The following is a 21,501-nucleotide window of genomic DNA, read 5'->3' on the forward strand; positions in this document are numbered from 1 at the left end:
GGTAAGACTTGTATGCTTCAGCATAATCATTTTTTTCCCAATTAATTTCCAATTTATCTTGTGGATAAAATGTTCCATTGAGAGAAATACGAAGTTGGTTCACCGAAGCATTATCACTCAATGCGTTATTATTATCAGTAGCAGTATCACCATCTGGTTTAAAAAAAAATGATCCACAGATATCGTGGCTTTCCTTCCAGAACACCCAAATTCCACGTGTAAGTGGTTTGGTTCAGTTTAACATGTTGACATCTTCTTTTAAGGTAGGATGCATTGAGTGGCTTCTTTGAGTTAAGTCTTCTATTCAACATCTCTTCTGTTTTAAGATTAGGAGTATACTAGCGATACCCGTGCACATGCACGGGATAGCAGTCCAACATAGCTGGTAGCAGATGACAGACCGTACACGGGGAATGACAAAAATACGCATTGTGCAAAATGCAAGTGGTACTATGGAACGCCGAGACTTCCCAAACATTGTCAGCATGTCCGCTAAGTGCCACAACAATTTCATAGGGATCGTGTGACGGCGAGCCAAGTTTTAGTGTGCAAGCTTGGTATTATAATAGAGATTCACTAATATACCAACTAATTTCATCAATTACAAATTTATTCTGATCACCAAAAGCATTACCAACACCAAAAAGTAATCTATTTTCATTATCATTGCTTTGTAGTTGAAATCTAATTTTAAGACCATACAGAACTTTATCATGATCACAAAATCCAAATTGACCTTTAAGAGGAACTGCCACAGTAAAACTATTATCTGCTTTTGTATCATTATACATTATTTTCCTTTGACTATATCAAGGGTCTGTGTTTGTTCCCATTGACAGATCAGGAATAAAACCTTCGACAGCCCCCTTTCCCATTCTATGACCAAATAAATATTGTGTAAATTTCATCATTTCAGATGTCGCAGAGACATAATCAACCGCTTCAACTTCTTGCGTTCCAATGTACAAACAAACACTATCAAACATTTTCCAGAAGAAATCATTTGTGAGTGTAGCGTTTGTGTTATTCCCAGCCTTAGTGAATGTAAATTTACACAAGAAGCTTTCGGATAGATTCAAATAAGTTTGTTGATTATTTATTTCAAAACTTTTTGTTCCATTTGCATTCCAGTCTGTTCCAGTAATTGCATTTACCTTGAAGTAATCTTTGTTAGTGGACTTTGAGATGACAATGGTATCATCCAAATCATAGATACTATCAATTGCTTCCATACTTGTATTTATTTCGGAAAAAAGATGTTAAAACTCTTGAAACCCTGACCCAAGTATTTGAATTATTTTCTGTCGTTCTTGGGGAGACAAGTGAGTTTTGCCTTTCTTAATTTCTTTTATTGCTTGTAATTTATGAGATTCCTTTTGGGCATCTTTTATACTCTTTATAGCACCCGCTACATTTCCCACAGCAGAAGGAGTTGAACCAATTAGGTCTTTATCTTTAAGAATACTTGAACCTATACCCATTAGAGTATCAATTATCCCATCTCCTCTAAATTGATGTCCGACACCCCTTTGTCTCTTAGGTTTATAGTATCCTCTACCAAGATACATACCTTCACCCATGTAGTATGGGGAAAGGAACATCCCATCCCCTGAAATTATTTTATATTTTCCCAACTCGTGTTTCCTCACAATAACCATCATATTTATTTATTGGAAAACTTCACGTAGGTGAATTCTGATGGATATAATTCTCCATAACAAGAAATCATGCGATTATCTTCGTCGGTTATCTTAAAATTTACTCTGAATATGGTTTTTCCTGACACAGGTAGATAAACCAGATTTTTGGGTTCCATATTGAATTTATAACCAATTGGGGTTGAGTATGCGCTGAATGAAAATATTGTATTTGTTCTTATTCCATCATTATAAGCACCATCAATCAAATCACAGTGAATTAATACCAAATTTATTCCTGAGGATATTTGAATGACATTATCACTGAAAACGTCCCATTAGTTTCAATCTTCTTTGAGGAGAAACCCAATAACTGTATAAATGAATTATCAATTGTGAAATCAACCTTGTTGTTATTTTTAAGTTTAATCGTTGATTTTGAAGTATGTTTTTGAATATCTACTTTCAAATTAATTTAATATAATTAATATTTTTTCGTTCATCACCCTGTTCTTTCATAAGACGAGCAATTTCGGAAGATATTTGAGAAATCTCGTATGCTCCGGGTGAAACTGTTATCGTTTTGTATCCACTTCACGTTTTATAACTAAACTTGTCATTTTTCTCCGTGATATTAAATAAGGTATTATAAGTTTCCATGGACAATAAAGACGCCTCATATTCTTTTGTTGTGTCAAGTTGTAGTGGGTATTGGAATGAAGATGTGTGGTCGCTTGTTGTGAAATTAAAACGAAGGATTGTGCTTCTCATCTTATTTAATATGAGATAAAATGTCTTTGTATTGACATTTTTTAATTATTTTCATGTTCATCAACTGGTCTAAAATGGCTGATGCTTCATTAAAATAATTGTTATTTCCAGCCTTCTTACTAACTAGCACCAACAACAGTGTATTAACTAATTGTGATGGGTCATTTGGAAGAAAACTAACACCTGAACCGAGGATACTTAAAGCCTGAATAATGTGTTGCTCCTTCTCATTCTTCCTACTTTTATCAGAAAGACTAACCCTAGAATTAAGAGAGTCCAGCAGATCAATATATACTCCATCATCATTATTTTTCATATCCAATAGTTTATCAAAATACTTTGATTCATCCCACACAGTTGAACCTTGTCTTCCATCTTTTGTGAGAAGAAACATTAATCTGGGGGTTAATTTGACAGGGGGTTGAGCAGAACTCAAGGACTTTAATTCATCATTAAATATCAATAACTTTTCTTGAAGAAGATGAAATATTGCTGGTTGTTCTGTTGGAATGAGTCCTGCTTTGGTTTTTGAATCCGCTGAATATTCATTGTTTTGAAGAGCATTCAAAACATAATCAGGGGGTTGATTAATCTCTTCCAGTTGTTGAAATAATCCATCATCAATATATCCTAATTCTCCTATATGCCCTAATTCTTCCTCCGTCATTTGACTGAAATCTTTCAACATTTGAAGTTTTTTTCAGAGTATATGCTATTGTGGGAACTGTGGAAACATATATAATATTTTCTTGGGAAGTTTTTAAAAGTGGTTTAATTGTTTTCTTTCAAATGCGTCTTCACCCATTAGTTTCTGTCTGCGTTTCTTCTTTATGTCTTCCTGTTGTTTTACAACTTTTGAAACCAACTCTTGATGTTCCTTAAATCTTCTTGCTCTTTCTCTCGCATCCATTTATTTATTGGAAAATATCATTTAATAAATTGCAAAGATCAACAGGAACATTTTCCTTTTCTTCATCATTAAAGTAGATGTGTTCAAATAAATCCTTTTCTTTAAATATTTCATCAAATTCTTTATTAACATTAATACGAGTTGTAATTTCTTCTTCACTAATACTTGTATCTCTGCTTTTCTTACGTTTGCGTGAGTTTCTTCATCAACATCAAAACTGAATGATAAAATCTTAACCCCATTACCACTCAGATGTTTAATAATTTGTCTCATTCCTTCTGGATTAGTTTGTGATATCTATCTCAAGACCACCAGATTTTAGTTTCGAAAACTCACTCTTGCAATGTGAATATTTTGTTGTACCAAGAGAAACCTCTTCAAATATTTGACCTTCATTCCTCAATCACATATGTTCCTCCACTGAAATATAGTAATAATCTTCACCTTCTACTTCTCCAGGTCTTATTGCTCTCGTTGTTGTAGATACAATGCGTATCATGGGGTGTTTTCTAAGCAGATTGAAAATATGCTCATTTGTACTATGCAAGAACTTTGATTTATAAAAGTTTTTTCCAGAAGCAGATTTACCCACAAGATTTATAATAATAGTCATTTATATATGTAATTGTTTATAAAATAAAAAAATATATCCCTTAATATTTCATCTTGTTTCACAACAATATATTTATATTTTTCAGTCGTGTGCTTCATATAATCCCCAAATTCCTTTTTACTGCATAACGTAAAACAATTGTCTCTCCAAAAATTGTTTATATCCATTGAATTTAACTTGAATAAAATAAAAATATTAGCATTGTTTCTGATGGAACGACGAGGGAGTTGAAAGTATGATTGACTAAGATAAATACAATTACAAGAAGAATGTCTCCCACTTGTGCAGTCGCTGTCCATTACCGTTTGGATTTTTTTTTTTTGTATACCTTGTCAAGGCTTGTATGAGAGCTAAGAGAGAGGATTCTCTCATTAACACAATCATCAAAGATAACGAGGTTCTTTTTTGATTTATCCAAATATTGGGGAGAAGGTATATCATCCGTATTATCACTAAGAATACAAGTTATCGGTTTTGATTTCTTTTTATATATTTGTGTATCACAAAATAGTTTTATTATATTTTCAATGTTGTAATCATTTCGTTTGTTTTGAAGTTTAAATAAACTGATTATATCTTATTTTTGAAGACCAGCATTAAAACCTTGTGAGAGTAGTTTATACTCAGGTTGAAAACTTGACTTTGTGAAAATTATTAAATTATCATAATCTAAAAAGTTGGGAGTAAGGAGCATCTTTAAAAGTAAGCAGGTTTTTCCACATCCGCTTGAACCAATGATGAGACATCTTAATGAATTTGGAAGATTTTTATGGTTGTATAATTTTATCTTATTTTCCCAAATGGGTAAAAAATCATTCATTTATATATTTGGAAAACAGGTTATTTAATTTATTATTGGCTTTTTTAGAAACTCTATATTTTATCCTAAGTTCGGGTTTAATTTCAAGATAATCCATTATTTTATTCATACAATATCTTGTGTTGATATTTCCCTGAAAATGACAATCGTGAATAATATAAAACAACAATCCTTTGAACATTTCTCTTATACGTTCAGTTTCTTCCATTGTAAGGAATGGTGTGTTATCACCCTCATACTTTACATTCATTTCTCCAATTAATCTTGTAAAGTAATTCATTTTTGATGTAACTGTAAAAGAATTATATTCCTTTTTATATTTTTTTATTGTCATTAATTGGAAGATAATCACAGAATATACATTGTTTATAGGCTTTTGACTCTGTTTAATCCCAGTCTATCACATGCAGGACATTTCTCAAATTTGTCATATGGAGAATCAGAGAATTCAATAGGCTCAAAATCTAACATATTTACAAAGTAAAACACTACTTAAACTAAAATTCATCCTTGGTACTTTCACAATCATCTATAAAACTACTATCATAACTGTCGTTTGAACACAAACTCTCGGTATCATAACTGTCATCACTCTCATAACCTTCAAAATCTTCAGTTGAATAATGACTCATATTTAATTCGTTGAAAAAACATTACCATCGATATCTATATACTTTTTTTCATTAACAGATTCATCGACTACATTTTTTATATTAAAGGTAATTTTAGAATGATCCTTAACTGCTATTGAACGAAATGTCATTTCACCTGATGTATTAACATCCTTTATTTCATCAGGATTTACATATTTAGGGTTGTTGAAAAAAATACAAATTTCTCCTTGCATATTACAGATGGTCTTATCTTTTCGTTCTCAAGCTTCATCCATAAGGTTTTTCTTTTTTGATTCTTTTTCTTGTTTCATTGCTTTTTCTAGTTTTGAATATATTACCAGAAGGAGAGGAGAAACTTTTGTTGGAGATCTTTAATTGATGTTCTTCCAGATATACTGAAAGCCCTTCCACTGAAGGAAATTGAAGAACTCATTATTTACCATAATTGTTTTTATCCAATAGTTGTTATATTTATCTTTGTTCAATTTTGCATCCTTGACATATTTCTCAGTGTCTTTTACAAATGCAGAGATTGATTGAAACTTGTCTTTTGTGTCTTGATACATTGTATTTATTAAGTGAAAAAGTTGGAGGATAAAATGTTTTTCAGCACAGATTCACCTGTAAATTAAACGAAATTTTCATCAAGAAAATTGTATTTTAAGCAAAGCTTTATTGTATAAATATGGTGAATACAACATACTGCGATGTTTGTCATCATGAATATAAATGTTATAAAAAAACACACATTCAATCTTTTCAGACAAATATTCTCCACTTGACCAAGAAACAAAACGTTGTGATAGATGTGATATTCTTTAAAAATTTTTTTTAATAAACACCTTCACTCATGCAAACACAAGAACAATGAAGAAAGGGAAGCTAAATTCTCCATTGAAAACACTGATTGGGCATTTAAAGGGCATATAAAAATAATATTGTTTCACTTTCAAGACCCTGGACCATCTTCCATCATGGAAGCTGTTGATATGGGTAAACAAAGTATTGAAATGAATTAAAAACACATTAAATGAAATGAAAACTTTTAAGTTTTATATGGGAGTAAAATTGAATATGGAAAGACAAGATGGTGAAACTACTCCTTCTATGAGAACAAACCCTCACTTTATCTCATAATTTCAAGATTTTGTCTGATGTGATGTTTACGATGATCTCCAGAGACAAGAACAAGATGTTGATAATTCTGTAGGAGGTAGTGGATTTACTTTTACAAAAATAATGTTTTTAGATATACACATCTTAAAATCAGATCCTCTTCAAGCTTCTTCATATATTGATTTACCAAAAGAGATAAAACTTCAGAAAGCGGTTGTTAATATTCAAAACAAAGATAAATGTTTTATATGGTCTGTTCTTGCTCACTTACATCCTCCACAATGGAATCATGAAAGGGTTGAACATTATAAGAAATATGAGAATACATTAAAAGTTAAAGATTTCAAGTTTCCAATGTCATTGAGAGATATTCCTAAATTTGAGAAAATGAATAATCTATCTGTTAATGTATATGGATTAACGGATACAAATAAAGTTCAGATATTAAAAATTTCAAACAACTATAAAAATGATGAAACACACATTGACCTTCTCTACTTTACTTCAAAGGAAAAATCACATTATGCTTTCATCAAAAATTTCTCAAGATTAACCAAATTACAACTATATAAAAGAAAATGTAAAACGTATCCTTGTAAGAGATGTCTCAACTCCTTTCACACAAAAGAACGATTAAATCAACATTCGAAATATTGTAGTAATCATAAATCAACCGTAATCGATTTACCAAAAGCAGGTTCAAACATTCTATTCAAAGATTTTAACAAATCTATAAAACATCCGTTTGTGAAATATGCTGATTTTGAAAGTATCCTTGAAAAGATAGATACTGTTTCTCCAAATCCAAATAAATCATACACAAATAAATATCAAAAACATACTCCTTGTGGTTTCTGTTATTATATCAAATCATCTGTTCGTGATGAATACAACAAGTTAGAACTTTATAGAGGAGAAGATTCCTCAGAGGAGTTTGTAAGACGATTGGAAAAAGACTATAAGACGAAGAGAAAAAATGGTTAAAACCTATGAACCAATGTCATTAACAAAGGAATTTAACATTAACAAAGGAACCAATGTCATTAACAAACAAAAAAGGAATTTAGAAAGAACAGTATCTGTCATATTTGTGAGGAGAAACTTGAGGGAGCGGTCAAGGTGAGGGATCACTGTCATCTTCCTGGTAAATATAAAGGTCCAGCTCATTCCTGTTGTAATCTTAATGACAAGCCTCCAAACTTTATTCCTGTCTTTCTTCACAACAACGCTCACTATGACACACATCTAATTATAAATGAACTTTCAAAGACGTCTGGAGATATTTCTGCCATTCCTAACACATCAAAAATACATCTCATTCACAAAAACAATTCATACATCCCCCATAACCCATATCAGATTTCTTGACACATTCAAGTTTGTGTCAAGTCCATTATCTAACTTCGTATCAAATATTAAAAACTTACCGAATCTTAAATCACATTTCTCAAATCAAGAAGAGATTGATCTCTTATCACAAAAGGGAATACATCTGTTTGACTGTATGGATTCATTTGAGAAGTTTAAAGAAACACAACTTCCTTCAAGGGAAAGTTTCTATGGAAAGTTAAATAAAACTCATATTTCCGATAGAGATTATACAAAAGCTAAAAAGGTTTGGGAGAAGTTTAATATAAAGAATCTTGGAGACTATCATGATTTGCATCTTAAAACGGATGTATTGTTATTGGTTGATGTGTTTAAAACTTTTAGAACAGTCTGTCATAATAAAAATTCTTATGGATTAGACCCAGTTCACTATTACACAGCCCCGGGTTTGGCTTGGAGTTCTATATAAAAAATGACAAAACAAAATTTGGAATTAATCAGTGATATAGATATGCTTTTAATGATAGAGAAGGCTAAAAGAGGAGGAATATCTCAAGTATGTTCCAAGAGATATGCTAAAGCAAATAACAAATATCTTCCTGATTATAATACGAATGAGGACAACTCATACCTGATGTATTATGATGCTAACAATTTGTATGGGTGGGCTATGTCTCAATCTTTACCTTGTCGAAAACTTAAATGGGTTCAAGAAAAACATTATGAAAAAGTTTTACTTGACATTGTTATCTCTCAAAAATAATTGGATGAAGCTGAAGTTGGATATTATTTTGAGGTTGATTTAAAATATCCCTGGTGTGTGCCCCGGTTAAAATAGGTACACCGTATCCCTGCGTGTCGTATGAGGCGACTAAAAGGGTTGGTGTCAGGAAGGGCATCCGGCCATAAAAACATCACCTCAAAAGGAAACCATGATGAGTACAATTGATGGTCATGGTACAGCCCGAAGTACCCCTTGGGGGTCCTCACCCCCTCTCGTTAAAACTCAAGGTGGGGAACCCAATCTAAGCAAGGGAGGAAATTTTTCCATTTATGATGATCAATCGTCTGATTCCCCACGTGGAGATCGGTTTCTGAGGTTTGGTACATGGAATGTAGGGACAATGACAGGGAGATCTGGAGAAGTGGTTGAAACATTGGTCAGAAGAAGAGTTTACATATGTTGTGTGCAGGAGACATGATGGAAGGGAAGTGGTGTGAGCATGGTGAAGGGAAGGCAGGGGCAGAAGTATAAGTTTATGTGGCAAGGGTGCCCGGAAGGCGTGCATGGTGTTGGGGTCATGTTTTCTGAGGAGTTTGTAGACTGTGTAGTGAGTGTGACTAGAGTGAATGAAAGGTTGATTATGGTGAGAATTGTGATCGGAAAGCTCTTGGTGAACGTCATCTCGGGATATGCCCCGCAGGTCAGTCGAAGCGATGAAGGGAAGAGCATGTTCTGGTGTGCGATAGAGAAGTTGATGGAAAATGTGAAAGATGATGAAATTGTTGTGGTAGGAGGAGACTTGAATGGACATGTGGGAAGGAGTCCAGACGGTTTTGAGGGATCCATGGGGGTTATGGATATGGTGTGAGAAATGGAGAAGGTGAAAGGATCTTGGAGTTTGCTGATGGAGCTGATTTGTTGATTTGTAATACTCAATTCCAGAAAGCGGATAATAAGCTTATTACCTACACGTCAGGTGGGTCGATGACAACCATTGACTACCTGATGGTGCGTCAGCAAGATAGGGGAAACCTCCGGGACATAAAGGTGATCCCAGGGGAGGAGACCGTTTCACAGCACCACCTCGTTGTCTGCGATATAAGGGTGAAAGGTGCGAGGAGAATTCAGCGGGTGAAGTACCAACCGAGGATGAAGGTGTGGAGGTTGAAAGAGGTGACAGTGAAGGAAGCATTAAGAGAGAGGCTGAGTATGGTTGAGGATGATGTGGTTGAGCTTGAAAGTGGTTGGATGTCAATGAAGGATAGTCTATTGGGAGCCGTTGGTGAGGTATGTGGATGGACAACAGGACCACCGAGGCACTCAGAAACATGGTGGTGGGGTGATGAAGTTGGAAAGACGATTGAAGAGAAGAGGAAGAAGTTCAAGGAATGGCAAAAGGCGAAGGGTACGGTGGAAGACGAGGCAGCGCATGAAAGTTATAACGTAGCCAAGAAGGCTGCAAAGAAAGAAGTAGCAAAGGCGCAGGAGGCCTATAGGAAAATGTTCGGAGAACGCTTGGATTCGGAAGAGGGTCAGAGAGCGGTATTCAGGATTGCAAAGCAGATAGCGAGAGAGTGGTTTGATGTGACGGGGGTGACTTACCTGAAGGATGAAGTGGGACAAATCATTGTGGACTCAGATGGAATTAAAGGAAGATGGAAGAGGCATATAGAAAGGCTGTTGAATGTAGAAAATGAATGGGATAGCAACATCGAGAGTAACCCAGTTTTAGGACCAGCAGAGAAGATAACTGAGAAGGAAGTTGAGGAAGCTATAAGAGCAATGAAGAGTAGAAAAGCAGGAGGGCCGACGGGAGTTGTGGGAAATATGTTGAAGGCAGCGGGAAGTTGGGGTGTGAAGAGAATGACAGAGATCTGTAATGTGGTGGTGAAAGAAGGCTGCATTCCAGTGGATTGGGAACTGAGTACCCTCGTCCCTCTGTACAAGGGGCAAGGTGACCCTCTGGACTGTGGCTCCTATAGAGCAATAAAGTTATTGGAGCATGGAATGAAGGTATTGGAAATGGTGTTGGAGAAGAGGATAAGGAAGAAGGTAAAGATTGACGAAATGCAGTTTGGATTTATGCCAGGAAGAGGAACGACAGATGCAATTGTTATTGTAAGGCAGTTGCAGGAGAAGTACATGGAGAAGAGGAAGAAGTTGTTTTTTGGGTTTGTTGATCTGGAGAAAGCATTTGATAGGGTTCCACGTGAAGTTATGACATGGGCATTGAGGAAGTTAGGAGTGGAGGAATGGTTGATCAGAGTAGTGATGGCAATGTACGAGAGAGCGCGCACAGCTGTAAGGACGAAGGATGGGAACAGTGGTGAGTTTGAAGTGAAGGTGTGAGTGCACCAGGGATCGGTACCAAGTCCACTTCTATTTGTAGTTGTGATGGAGGTGCTGGCTCGGAGGGTAAAGGAGGGTTTACCATGGGAGCTGCTGTATGCAGATGATCTGGTGTTGATTGCAGAGAGTATGGATGGACTGAAGGAGAAGATGAACAAGTGGAAGGAATGCATGGAGGCAAAAGGTTTGAAGGTGAATATCGGAAAGACGAAGGTGATGGCAAGTGGTAAAGCATGTGGTGAGGTGGAAAGGACTGGGAAGTGGCCGTGTGCTGTGTGAGGAAGGGTGTCGGAGTGAACTCCATTCAGTGTACAATGTATGCTGAATGGGTTCATCGAAAATGTAGTGGTGTGAGAGGGTCATTAACCAGTGTGGCAGCTACATTCAAGTGTAAGGTGTGCATAGAGGGAGCAGCAGATGAAGGAATTGTTGAGTTGGATCTTGGAGATGGTGTGAAGCTGGAAGGTGTGAAAACATTTTGCTATCTCGGAGACATGCTGAATGGAGAAGGTGGATCAGACTCTTCGGCGGTTGCTAGAGTGAGATGTGTATGGAAGAAGTTTCGGGAACTGAGTGGCGTGCTGACAAAGAGGGGAGTGTCGTTGAAGCTGAAGGGAAAGGTGTATGCTACATGTGTGAGGAGTACGATGATTTATGGGAGTGAGACGTGGGTAATGAACATAGAACAGCAACATAGGCTGGAAAGGGTGGAAATACGAATGGTTCGGTGGATGTGTGGAGTATTGTTGAGAAAGAGGAAGACAAATGATGACTTGCGGAAGATGATAGGAATAGAGTCTGTGATGGATGTTGTGAAGAGAAACAGGTTGAGATGGTTGGGTCATGTGTTGAGGAAGGATGAAAGTTACTGGGTGAGAGGAGTGTTGGAAATGAGTGTAGTCGGAAGTGGAGGACGTGGAAGACCGAGAAAAACTTGGCTAAAGGTGGTGGAAGAAGAAATGTGGGCAAAGGGATTAAGAAGAGGAGATGCAGAAAATAGGGTAAAGTGGAGAAGATTGTCATGGGGCCTGCAAGGATAACCCCCGCTTTAGCAGGGAAAATGGCGTGTGTGTGTGTGTGTGTGTGTGTGTGTGTGTGTGTGTGTGTGTGTGTGTGTGTGTGTGTGTGTGTGTGTGTGTGTGTGTGTGTGTGTGTGTGTGTGTGTGTGTGTGTGTGTGTGTGTGTGTGTGTGTGTGTGTGTGTGTGTGTGCGCACGCGCGCGTTCATTGATTTAAAATATCCAGAAGAACTTCATAACAAACATAAAGACCTACCTTATGCCCCTGATAAAGAAAGTCCAAGAAAAGAATGGTGAAGTGATTACCAACAGTCATTTAATATTAAAGGTGAATCTCCAGAAAAACTACTTACAACATTAAATGATAAAGTTATGTTTTGCATCAAAGGAACTTGAGACAATATTTATCTGCTCGGTTGAGAGTGAGAAAAATTCAGCGAATTTTGAAATTTAAACAGTCATTGGTTAAAGATATATATTGATTTTAATACAAAAATGAGAACAGAAGCAAAAATAGATTTTGAGGACTTTTATAAATGAATGAATAATGCTGTATTTGGAAAGACTGGAAAATGGTAGGAATCGACAAAACATAAAACTTTCTACATCTTGGAAACAGGCTTCAAAGTTAATTAATAGACCAAGTTTTGAACGAGCCGAGGTGTTTTCAGAGAACTTTTGTGCTATTCATTTGAAAAAAAGAGAGTATTTAAATGGATAAACCTATTTATATAGGAACATCAATTCTTGACTTGTCAAAGTCGTTAATGTATGACTATTACTATAATATTTTAAAATCAAAGTATAAGGATAATTTGTCATTGTTATATATGGATACAGATAGTTTGATATGAGAAATTAAGTCAGGTGATGTATATGATTGATTATATATATATATATATATATATATATATATATATATATATATATATATATATATATATATATATATATATATATATACATATGATACAAGTAATTATAAGTCTGATAGTATGTTGTTTTCATTAAAGAATAAAAAGGTTATTGGTAAGTTTAAGGATGAGTTGGGTGGAAAGGTCTTAAGTGAATTCGTGGGTTTGAGATCAAAGTCTTATCCTTTTACGTATATTGATAATACTAACATTGAAAGGTGTGATAAGAAGCTAAAGGGAATAAAGAAAAATATAATCAAGGAAACAATAAACTTTAAACATTATTACAACTGTTTAACCTTAAAGAAGGAAGAGTACAGAAAAATGAATACAATAAGAAGTTATAAACATCAATTATATAGAGAAGAGATAAATAAGAAAGCATTAGGAGCTTTTGATGATAAAAGATATATTTTACAGAATGGAATCAAGAGTATCCCTTACGGTTATAAGTATAAGTATTAAGGGGCTACCGCCGTCTTTTACTGATTTATAAATGATAGAACCAAGCAATAACCAAACCAAATAGTGGAGATGTAATCAGCCTTGGCATTTAAATGGAAAACATAAAGAATGTGAGAAATATCAAATAAGTCTTATTGAAGAAATAACCAGGGTAAAAGTAGAGAAAACAAATAAGTGGATAAATTTAATTACAAATAAGTTGGAGGATGTCAAGAAAAAAATTAATATCCTTGAATGGACTGAAAACTTTGATGGTTATCAATTGAACAATGGAAAAACAATTTACTACAATCTCAAAATGATATGTGGCTCAGGAGGTGGTCAAACAAGAGCATGAAGAGAAGTTTATCATTTTATTTCTGCTCAACAAAGACACATAAAGCAAGAACTAAGTTCTAAAGTAATCTTTGTGAATATACTCGATGGTGATGAATGTAAAAAGAAAATTAATTTATTCCTGAAAGTAGAACATGAACAAATATTTATAGGATCACTCTTTGAATGGAATGAAAAATAGGAAAGGAAAGAAGTGCTTTCATCAGTAAGTCTCAATTTTGCATTTGCTCAATGGGGCAGAGATCAGTCTCCTATTTTGACCTTATGGGCCTTGAGACAGTCTCAATTTTGCATTTGTTTGTATGGGAGGGGGAGGAATCTGTCTCCTGTTTTGGGCTTTTTCGGCATCGATTCAGAGAGTTTTTCCCTTTTTCCCCATTCATTTGAATGAATGCCTTAGAAACCCCATTTATCCTCTACTCACGAGCTTTGTCTGGATTTTAACCCAATTTTCCTCACCAGTTGATATACTTGCATAACAGATCAATCATTGTAAGAGGTAACATGATTTCATTCATATATGCAATGAATTTTGCCTGCCTGAATCGATAAAAGGGTTACACTGGGTTGTTTGCCATTGCCTTCCCAGCAGTAGTTTTGGCAGGAATTTGTCTTTAACATCCATCAACCAATGTCATCCATTAACTTTAACATTCACAGACTAATGAAGACAGTACGCCTAGTTTAACATCCATCCGAGGGATCATGCATCATCTGTGAATTGCCCTTTGTGCTAAACATCATCAAATCACTTTAAAATCATTCCAAATCAATCACATTTCTATATTTCGATCACATTTTAAGTACAATGGTTACGATTCAAATCAAAATCTTGGAAACATTTCTCACACGCATGTGCATTTCAACACAGTATCCCCTAGAGTGTACGCGGTGCAGTGGGACGCAAGAAGCACGCGGGCCACCATCTACTCCGCTTTATTGCGCGACCAGAAGCACATTCCTGCCACCCCTAGCGGGCGAGGCATGATATACGAAAACCCAATCACGTGACACAGCACACTCCTCCCCTCGTAAAATGACCCGTCACACGATGAACGGCCAATCACAACATGACCATCTGAAACCCATCAACACTCATAATCCTCCAAGTACCGCGGCCGCACCCTGACCCGCCTCGGACGGGCAGCGCCACCAGACAGCCCAGGCTCAGACGCCTCCCGGCTCGGTCGAGGTGACACCCTCGCCGGACTCGCACTTTCCGCAACACCAGCCACCCCCGACCGCCCAGCCTGCTCGACGTCCCCGGGCAGGACGGCATCAGGCGAAGACCCCCTTGGCGTCGGCCCAACCAGCCCCGGCGACACAACGTCAGGTGCCGGCGATACTACCGGTGGGGGTCCCGCATCGTTCGGCCCGGGGAGGTGTGGGGGGGGGTGACGCTGAACAGCGATCATGCATTTGGTCCACGTGCCGCTTCCACACATCCCCACCATCAGTCCGCATCATGCAATTCGCCGGCCCCAGCACCACAGAGACCACCGCCGGCACCCATTTGGAACCATGGAAATAATCGCGTACCATTACCCGCTGCCCCACCTCGAAGCTGCGCAGCCGCGTCGGACGCGACATTGCCCCACTCCCCGACCCTCCAGGTCGCAGCAAATCCAGCCTGGACCGCAAAGCCCGTCCATAGAGACGAATGGCAGGCGAATCACCCGTGACAGGATGAACTGCGTTCCTGTAATGGAGCAAAAAGACATCGACCACCGTCTGCACAGGTGCAACACCCCCCCTGCGCAAAGCCCGCTTCAACATCTTGACAAACGACTCAGCTTGGCCATTCGTCTCAGGATGATACGGTGCGGACCTCAGGTGTCGAATACCATTCCGGCGCATAAACTCATCAAATACACCCGCGGTGAACTGCGGCCCAGTCTAGCCTGATGCGGGCCATCCAATCTCATCCTCGTCGCCAACTAGAGTGTACGCGGTGCAGTGGGACGCAAGAAGCACGCGGGCCACCATCTACTCTGCATAAACTCATCAAATACACCCGCGATGAACTGCGGACCATTATCAGAGACCAGGATCTCCGGCAACCCTTTATTAGCAAAGATCGTCCGCAGTTTCTCTACTGTAATGTTTGCTGATGTATGCTGCATTACTACAACCTCCGGCCATTTAGAGAATGCATCGATCACAATCAAAAACATTTTGCCATTAACCGGTCCCGCAAAATCTACATGGACCCTCTGCCAAGCTCGGTCTGGCACAGGCCAGAGACCCGAAGCTCGACGCGGGTTATCAGCATCTGTCTGGCACGTGGCGCAACGCTTAACCAACTGCTCAATGTCTTTGTCCAACCCCGGCCACCACAACAGGCTACGAGCAAGACTCTTGGTCTTCACGATGCCAAGGTGACTGACATGCAGCTCATCCAAACACCGCTGCCTGAACTTCGGTGGAATCACGGTCCTCATCCCCCACATTACGCACTGTTGGACCAACGACAGCTCCGCTGCGCGTGACGTGAAAGGTTGAAATGCCGGTGTCGAAGGCAGATCGCTCCAATTCCCCGTAGAAATCGCCTGGACAACACGGGCAAGCACCGGATCACGAGCCGATTCCACCGCGACCTGCCTGGCCGTGACCGGCCCGCTTTGGACCTGGCCCAGCGCGAACACATCGACCCGGTCGCTCAACTCAGACGCAGCTGGACCCTCCGCACACGGCAAGCGTGAGAGCCCATCGCAGTTAGCATGCTTTTCGGTGCTTCGGAACTGAATATCATAATCGTAAGCACCCAGAAACAGACACCACCGCTGTATTCGCGCGGCTGCTACCACCGGCACCCGGCGTTCGGGTCTCAGGATGAATTGAAGCGGTTTGTGATCCGTCTGCAAAGTGAAATGCCGCCCCAGCAGGTACTGATGAATCCTCTGCACACCCCAGACGAGGCTGAGAGCCTCACGCTCAATCTGGGCATATCCGCGCTCTGCTGTGGACAGGGTCCGGGATGCAAAACAAACAGGCCGCTCGGAACCATCGTCCATCCTGTGGGAGAGCACTGCTCCGATGCCATATGCAGAGCTGTCGCATGCCAATAGGAGCGGACGCGCAGGCTCGTAGTGCACGAGGACCGTATCCTCTGTGAGCAGCCGCTTGACGCGGTCGAACGACGCCTGGTGTGCAGGCCCCCAAGCCCAGCGCTCGTCCTTCTTGAGCAACCGCGTTAACGGCGCAAGTTGTGAGCTGAGCCCGCGCACGAACCTTTGGTAATACTGGGCCATACCAATGAACGAGCGCAGCTGCATCTTGTCACGAGGCGGTGGCATGTGTTGAATCGCTTCCACCTTCCGAGGACCTTCCAACAGCCCTTCCGGCGTGATGATGTGCCCGAGGTATTCCAAGCGTTGCTTGAAGAACGCGCACTTGTCCCTGTTCAAGCGCAGGCCACACGCTTCTAGCTTTGTCAGCACTTGGGCAATGTTCGCAAGATGCTCGTCCGCCGTTTTCCCCGCAATGAGTACATCATCCAGGTAGGTCTGAGCGGGCAGGCCAATGCAAACCTGATCCATGGCTTTCTGCCACAAAGCTGGGGCCGAAGCAATCCCAAAACAGAGTCGGGTATATCGATAGAGTCCTTGACACGTGTTGATTGTCAAAAGCTCGCTACTCCCGGGATCCATCGGCAGGTGAAAATATGCATCACGCAGGTCTAGCTTCGTGAAGTATTGACTCCCCGCCAATCGCGCATATATTTCATCGATTGACAGCAATGGATATTGCTCCACGCTGAGCCCCGGGTTAACCGTGGATTTGAAGTCCCCGCACAATCGGACGTCTCCATTCCGTTTCAGCACCGTGACAACCGGGGTGGCCCAATCCGAGCACGACACCCGTTCGATCACTCCACAGGCCTCCAGCCTATCCAGTTCACCCTTGACCTTGTCCCGCAGGGCATACGGCACCGGACGCGGTTTACAAAACCGAGGAACCACCCCCTCCTTCAAGAATAGTTTTGCCTCCATGCCCTTGAGTTTCCCAAGGTCGTCGCTAAACAACCCTTGATGTCTTTGAAGAATCTCCTCCAACTGATCCTCCCACCGGCTCGGCACAGGTTGCACAAGGTGAACTGCGGCCCAGTCTAGCCTGATGCGGGCCATCCAATCCCATCCTCGTCGCCAACTAGAGTGTACGCGGTGCAGTGGGACGCAAGAAGCACGCGGGCCACCATCTACTCCGCTTTATTGCGCGACCAGAAGCACATTCCTGCCACCCCTAGCGGGCGAGGCATGATATACGAAAACCCAATCACGTGACACAGCACATCCCCCACCCTCCCAACTGTGCCGTGGGTGAAACACACACACACACACACACACACACACACACACACACACACACACACACACACACACACACACACACACACACACACACACAAGGTTTTTTTTTGACAACAGCACTCGCATTTTGGGGCCATTTTTTTCTCTGGGACATTACCCCCCCCCTTTGAATCCGTATATTAATTGAATGGAATGGGGGGGGTGGGTTCCAGTACCAATAAATCTTGTCTCGCAGTACAAACAGCTGCTTGTAATACCTCAGCTTGCTGGGCTGAGTTATTGGAGGCAAATTCCCACTTTTCATCAATTTATTTCATCAGTACTGAACAAAGCGCTATTTAATTAATTTTGTCTCATAATGCCGGCGATAGCGAGTCTCCTAAATGGACTTCACGTTCGGAATATATTCCACATTCACAATTGTTATTTCACAATTTATACAAAATACCTATGGCTTTTAAATAAAACTTCAACACTTGCTTCAGCGTCTATCCAAGGCAGGGAACACACATTTATCCTTCCCTGCCGGCAAAGCACAGACAATCCAGTTTAGTGTTGGCCCGTTCAGGGAGATTCGTGACCTTGGTTTTTATCAGCACCAAGCAAGTGGCCCCAAGTCAAAGTTGTCTCATCATGAGCCAGTAACCAAACCACGAACAGCCAGGCTGCTTTAACTCTCTGCCTGAAGTTTCTTTAGTTGTTGCAATATCATTTCTAACAAGACATTCATGTATGACATCGTATCGTTATCTTCAGTTCCTTATCGAGCTCACAATCGCTTCTAATTCAGATTTTCACCAAGATTGAATTCACACACACACCACCTCTCAATCTAGTCTTAAAACACTCTCACCGACATTCGCCCTGCACTCTCAATAGATCGCAGCACAATGCTAGGGCTCTGTCTTTCAATACAAACTTACATATACCCAGTTATTTGTGCCCATGCCAAAGATGTAACAGCATGTCGAGAGCCAGTTGTCATCGTTTTTCCTCTGGAATCGGCGTGTGCACTTCGCCTCATCCAGAGTCTTCACAGTGTACGGTGACGACCAATCCTTATCTCCACTTTCTGTACTCATGCATTCCCATAAGCTTTACAGGTCATAATACACAACAGAGCACGTTTTATTCCAGTGAAATCTACTGGACTCGCACACACTCACTCCATTTCAACACTCACTTAGTACCACATGCAGATCAATGCAAATCAGTGCACATACAAATCAGATATAAATACAAACATACAGGAGTTCCAGGTTTGGACACTCAACTTATGTCCTTAACACAAAACTCAACATTTCCAATCACATTGCATTCACAAATCTGTCCAAAGAGGTAACTCCTTAATGCAAAACTATAGGATTTACGAATCCGTAACACTTCCACACAATACAATGCAAGAGTTTCACAGCAAGCAAATTTCCAGTGAGTACAATGAACAAACAGAAATCCAACTCAACAAACATTCATAACACTTATTCGTTCTCCCCCTTGGGGACTTGAACCTTTTTAGCGAGCAGGGGCATTAACCCTCTCTTTGTGGAGGTGCAACTCCAACCCCCCTCCTTTTGGCTAGAGGGGATGACCTTTCCCCTCTGCCTCTGCTGTACCGAGTACAGCACAGTAAGCTGAGTACCGAACTCGCTCAAGCTACGGCGGAGACTCAAACTCCCCATGAAGAGATCCCTGATCTCTGTTCAGCCCATAGGCTGAAGCAGTCCCGAACCGCAGGATCCTCTCAGGCCTATCACTAAAGGTTCTCCTTTGTATACTTCTCCTATCAATGAAGTACCACATTACCCGTTTGGCTGAGAGATGCAGCATCCGATCTGAAGTAAGAGCAAACATTTTAAGTGGCCACTTGCTTGCTGTTATGCCAGATGATACTGTTCCCAGTCCTGCCGGGGTTCAGGTCCTCTCTGGGTCGCCAAAATTGTGGTGGAAAATAACTCGATTTTCCACAAGTTGGATCAGCATACCAAAGGAGAATCTTTAATTTCGTATATACGGAGGAAGAACATTGAATGATTCGCTGAAACATTCGAATGGACTTCACTGAAACATAAGCCCGAAGCAATTCTTCTTATACACAACTTGACATTCCAAAGAATTGGAGGGGAGAACTACAGGGTTAGCTGATAAGCATTAGGCAAAATAACTCAAACTGCAATACGTGTCCACTGGGTGAAAGAGAATGACAATCATGGCAAAAGTTGCAGTGTTATCAACCAGGCCACCTTGTTTCATAGTTAGACATTCCTTTTATCAATATTTAGGTCAAAAGACTCTTGGGTAAAGGGAAACATAACTGACAGCCAATTCGACAATAGCATAAAAATTAGATTTATAAAGCACCAGTAACAATTATAATTGAGAGTACATGAATATAATTATTTTTCTTCCACATTTTTTTTTCGCCTTGACATTATTATGCCACATAGTTTTCCTTGCCTTGTTCTAATAAATTTATTTGTTATAAATGTACCCAGCTCATTATTTTTGTCTTTTTCCTTCATTGGTCCAGCATGGTCCGCACATTGATCGAGCCAGGAAGTTACACTCCAAGAAGCTGCTTATTTGCCGGTGCCTACTTGGCAGCTCCACTCAGCTCCACCTGATGTAAGTTTAACGTAAGTACCCATCGAAGGCACGATATCCCGATAAGGAGACTGTGTGTACCACAGTTAAACTGTCGTCAGGCGGAGGACTCTGGGTCACATGGTTAAATTGTTGGCCTCCGCGGTCGATTAGCGACCCGCCGTGACATGAATTTCTTCGTGTGCGACGGCCTCAATTCCTGGTGAGTCCGGGTACAAACCAGGGATATCCTGATCCCTAGTAGTACCCCCGTGACCCCGGGTCCACAACAATATTAATTAATTCTGGTAGGTGTGTACCACGAAACATCACGATAACCTATTTGTACACGATAACACGGCGTTTGTCAAAGGAGGAAAAACCTCTTGGGGGGCGGGGGGATATTATTTGTATTGATGTTGTTTTGTAATACCATTAATATTATGCTTTCATCATCAGTGTTACTAGCAGAGTATGTACCCGTCCTACGGGCGATCTTGTTCCAAACATGCAACACGTTCTTCTAACGCATACCTTTATGTGGGCAGTGTATCAGCAACTGACAGCTCTGTCTCGGCAAAAAAATAACCCATGAAGTTACGTGCATGAAGCTAAAACATACCGACTGCTTAAAATTCAAAACATACTGGAAAATGTGGGGTCAGTAACGCTGCACTGTAAGTGGTGGAGACATTTGATACCCCACCTGGAGGCAGTGCGACATGATACACAAATTTACATGGAGAATTTGTGTCCCCTCCCCTCCCCCCTCCCCAACCGCAAGACCACCGACAAAGATAAAAACAACCCCGTACACTAATTGGGGTCATGCTAATCCTATGTAGCAAGTCTGAATGGAATCGACCCAGAACTAAAGGAGGAGTGGCACGACAAACAAATGGCCAAACACCAGTCCATGAATAATAGTTAGGATAAGGGAAAAAAGGGGGAAGTGATTGTGAATGTTCCGTCTTTATTTACTTTTAATATTGGTC

General features: G+C 40.1%; 1 long non-coding RNA gene across 1 annotated transcript in view; it reads left to right on the forward strand.

The window, feature by feature from the left end:
- LOC147019452 (uncharacterized) overlaps nucleotides 1-21,227 on the forward strand; it is an 84,288-nt gene extending 63,061 nt beyond the window's left edge. The window contains exon 4 of the long non-coding RNA XR_015062011.1: nucleotides 20,454-21,227. This is a non-coding gene — a long non-coding RNA (uncharacterized LOC147019452). The remainder of the gene's footprint in view (nucleotides 1-20,453) is intronic.
- The last annotated feature ends 274 nt before the right edge of the window (nucleotides 21,228-21,501 follow it).

Source organism: Eptatretus burgeri, chromosome 9 (assembly GCF_056783735.1).
Source record: "Eptatretus burgeri isolate ZD-2024b chromosome 9, Ebu_testis_v1, whole genome shotgun sequence".
Classification (NCBI taxonomy): Eukaryota; Metazoa; Chordata; class Myxini; order Myxiniformes; family Myxinidae; genus Eptatretus; species Eptatretus burgeri.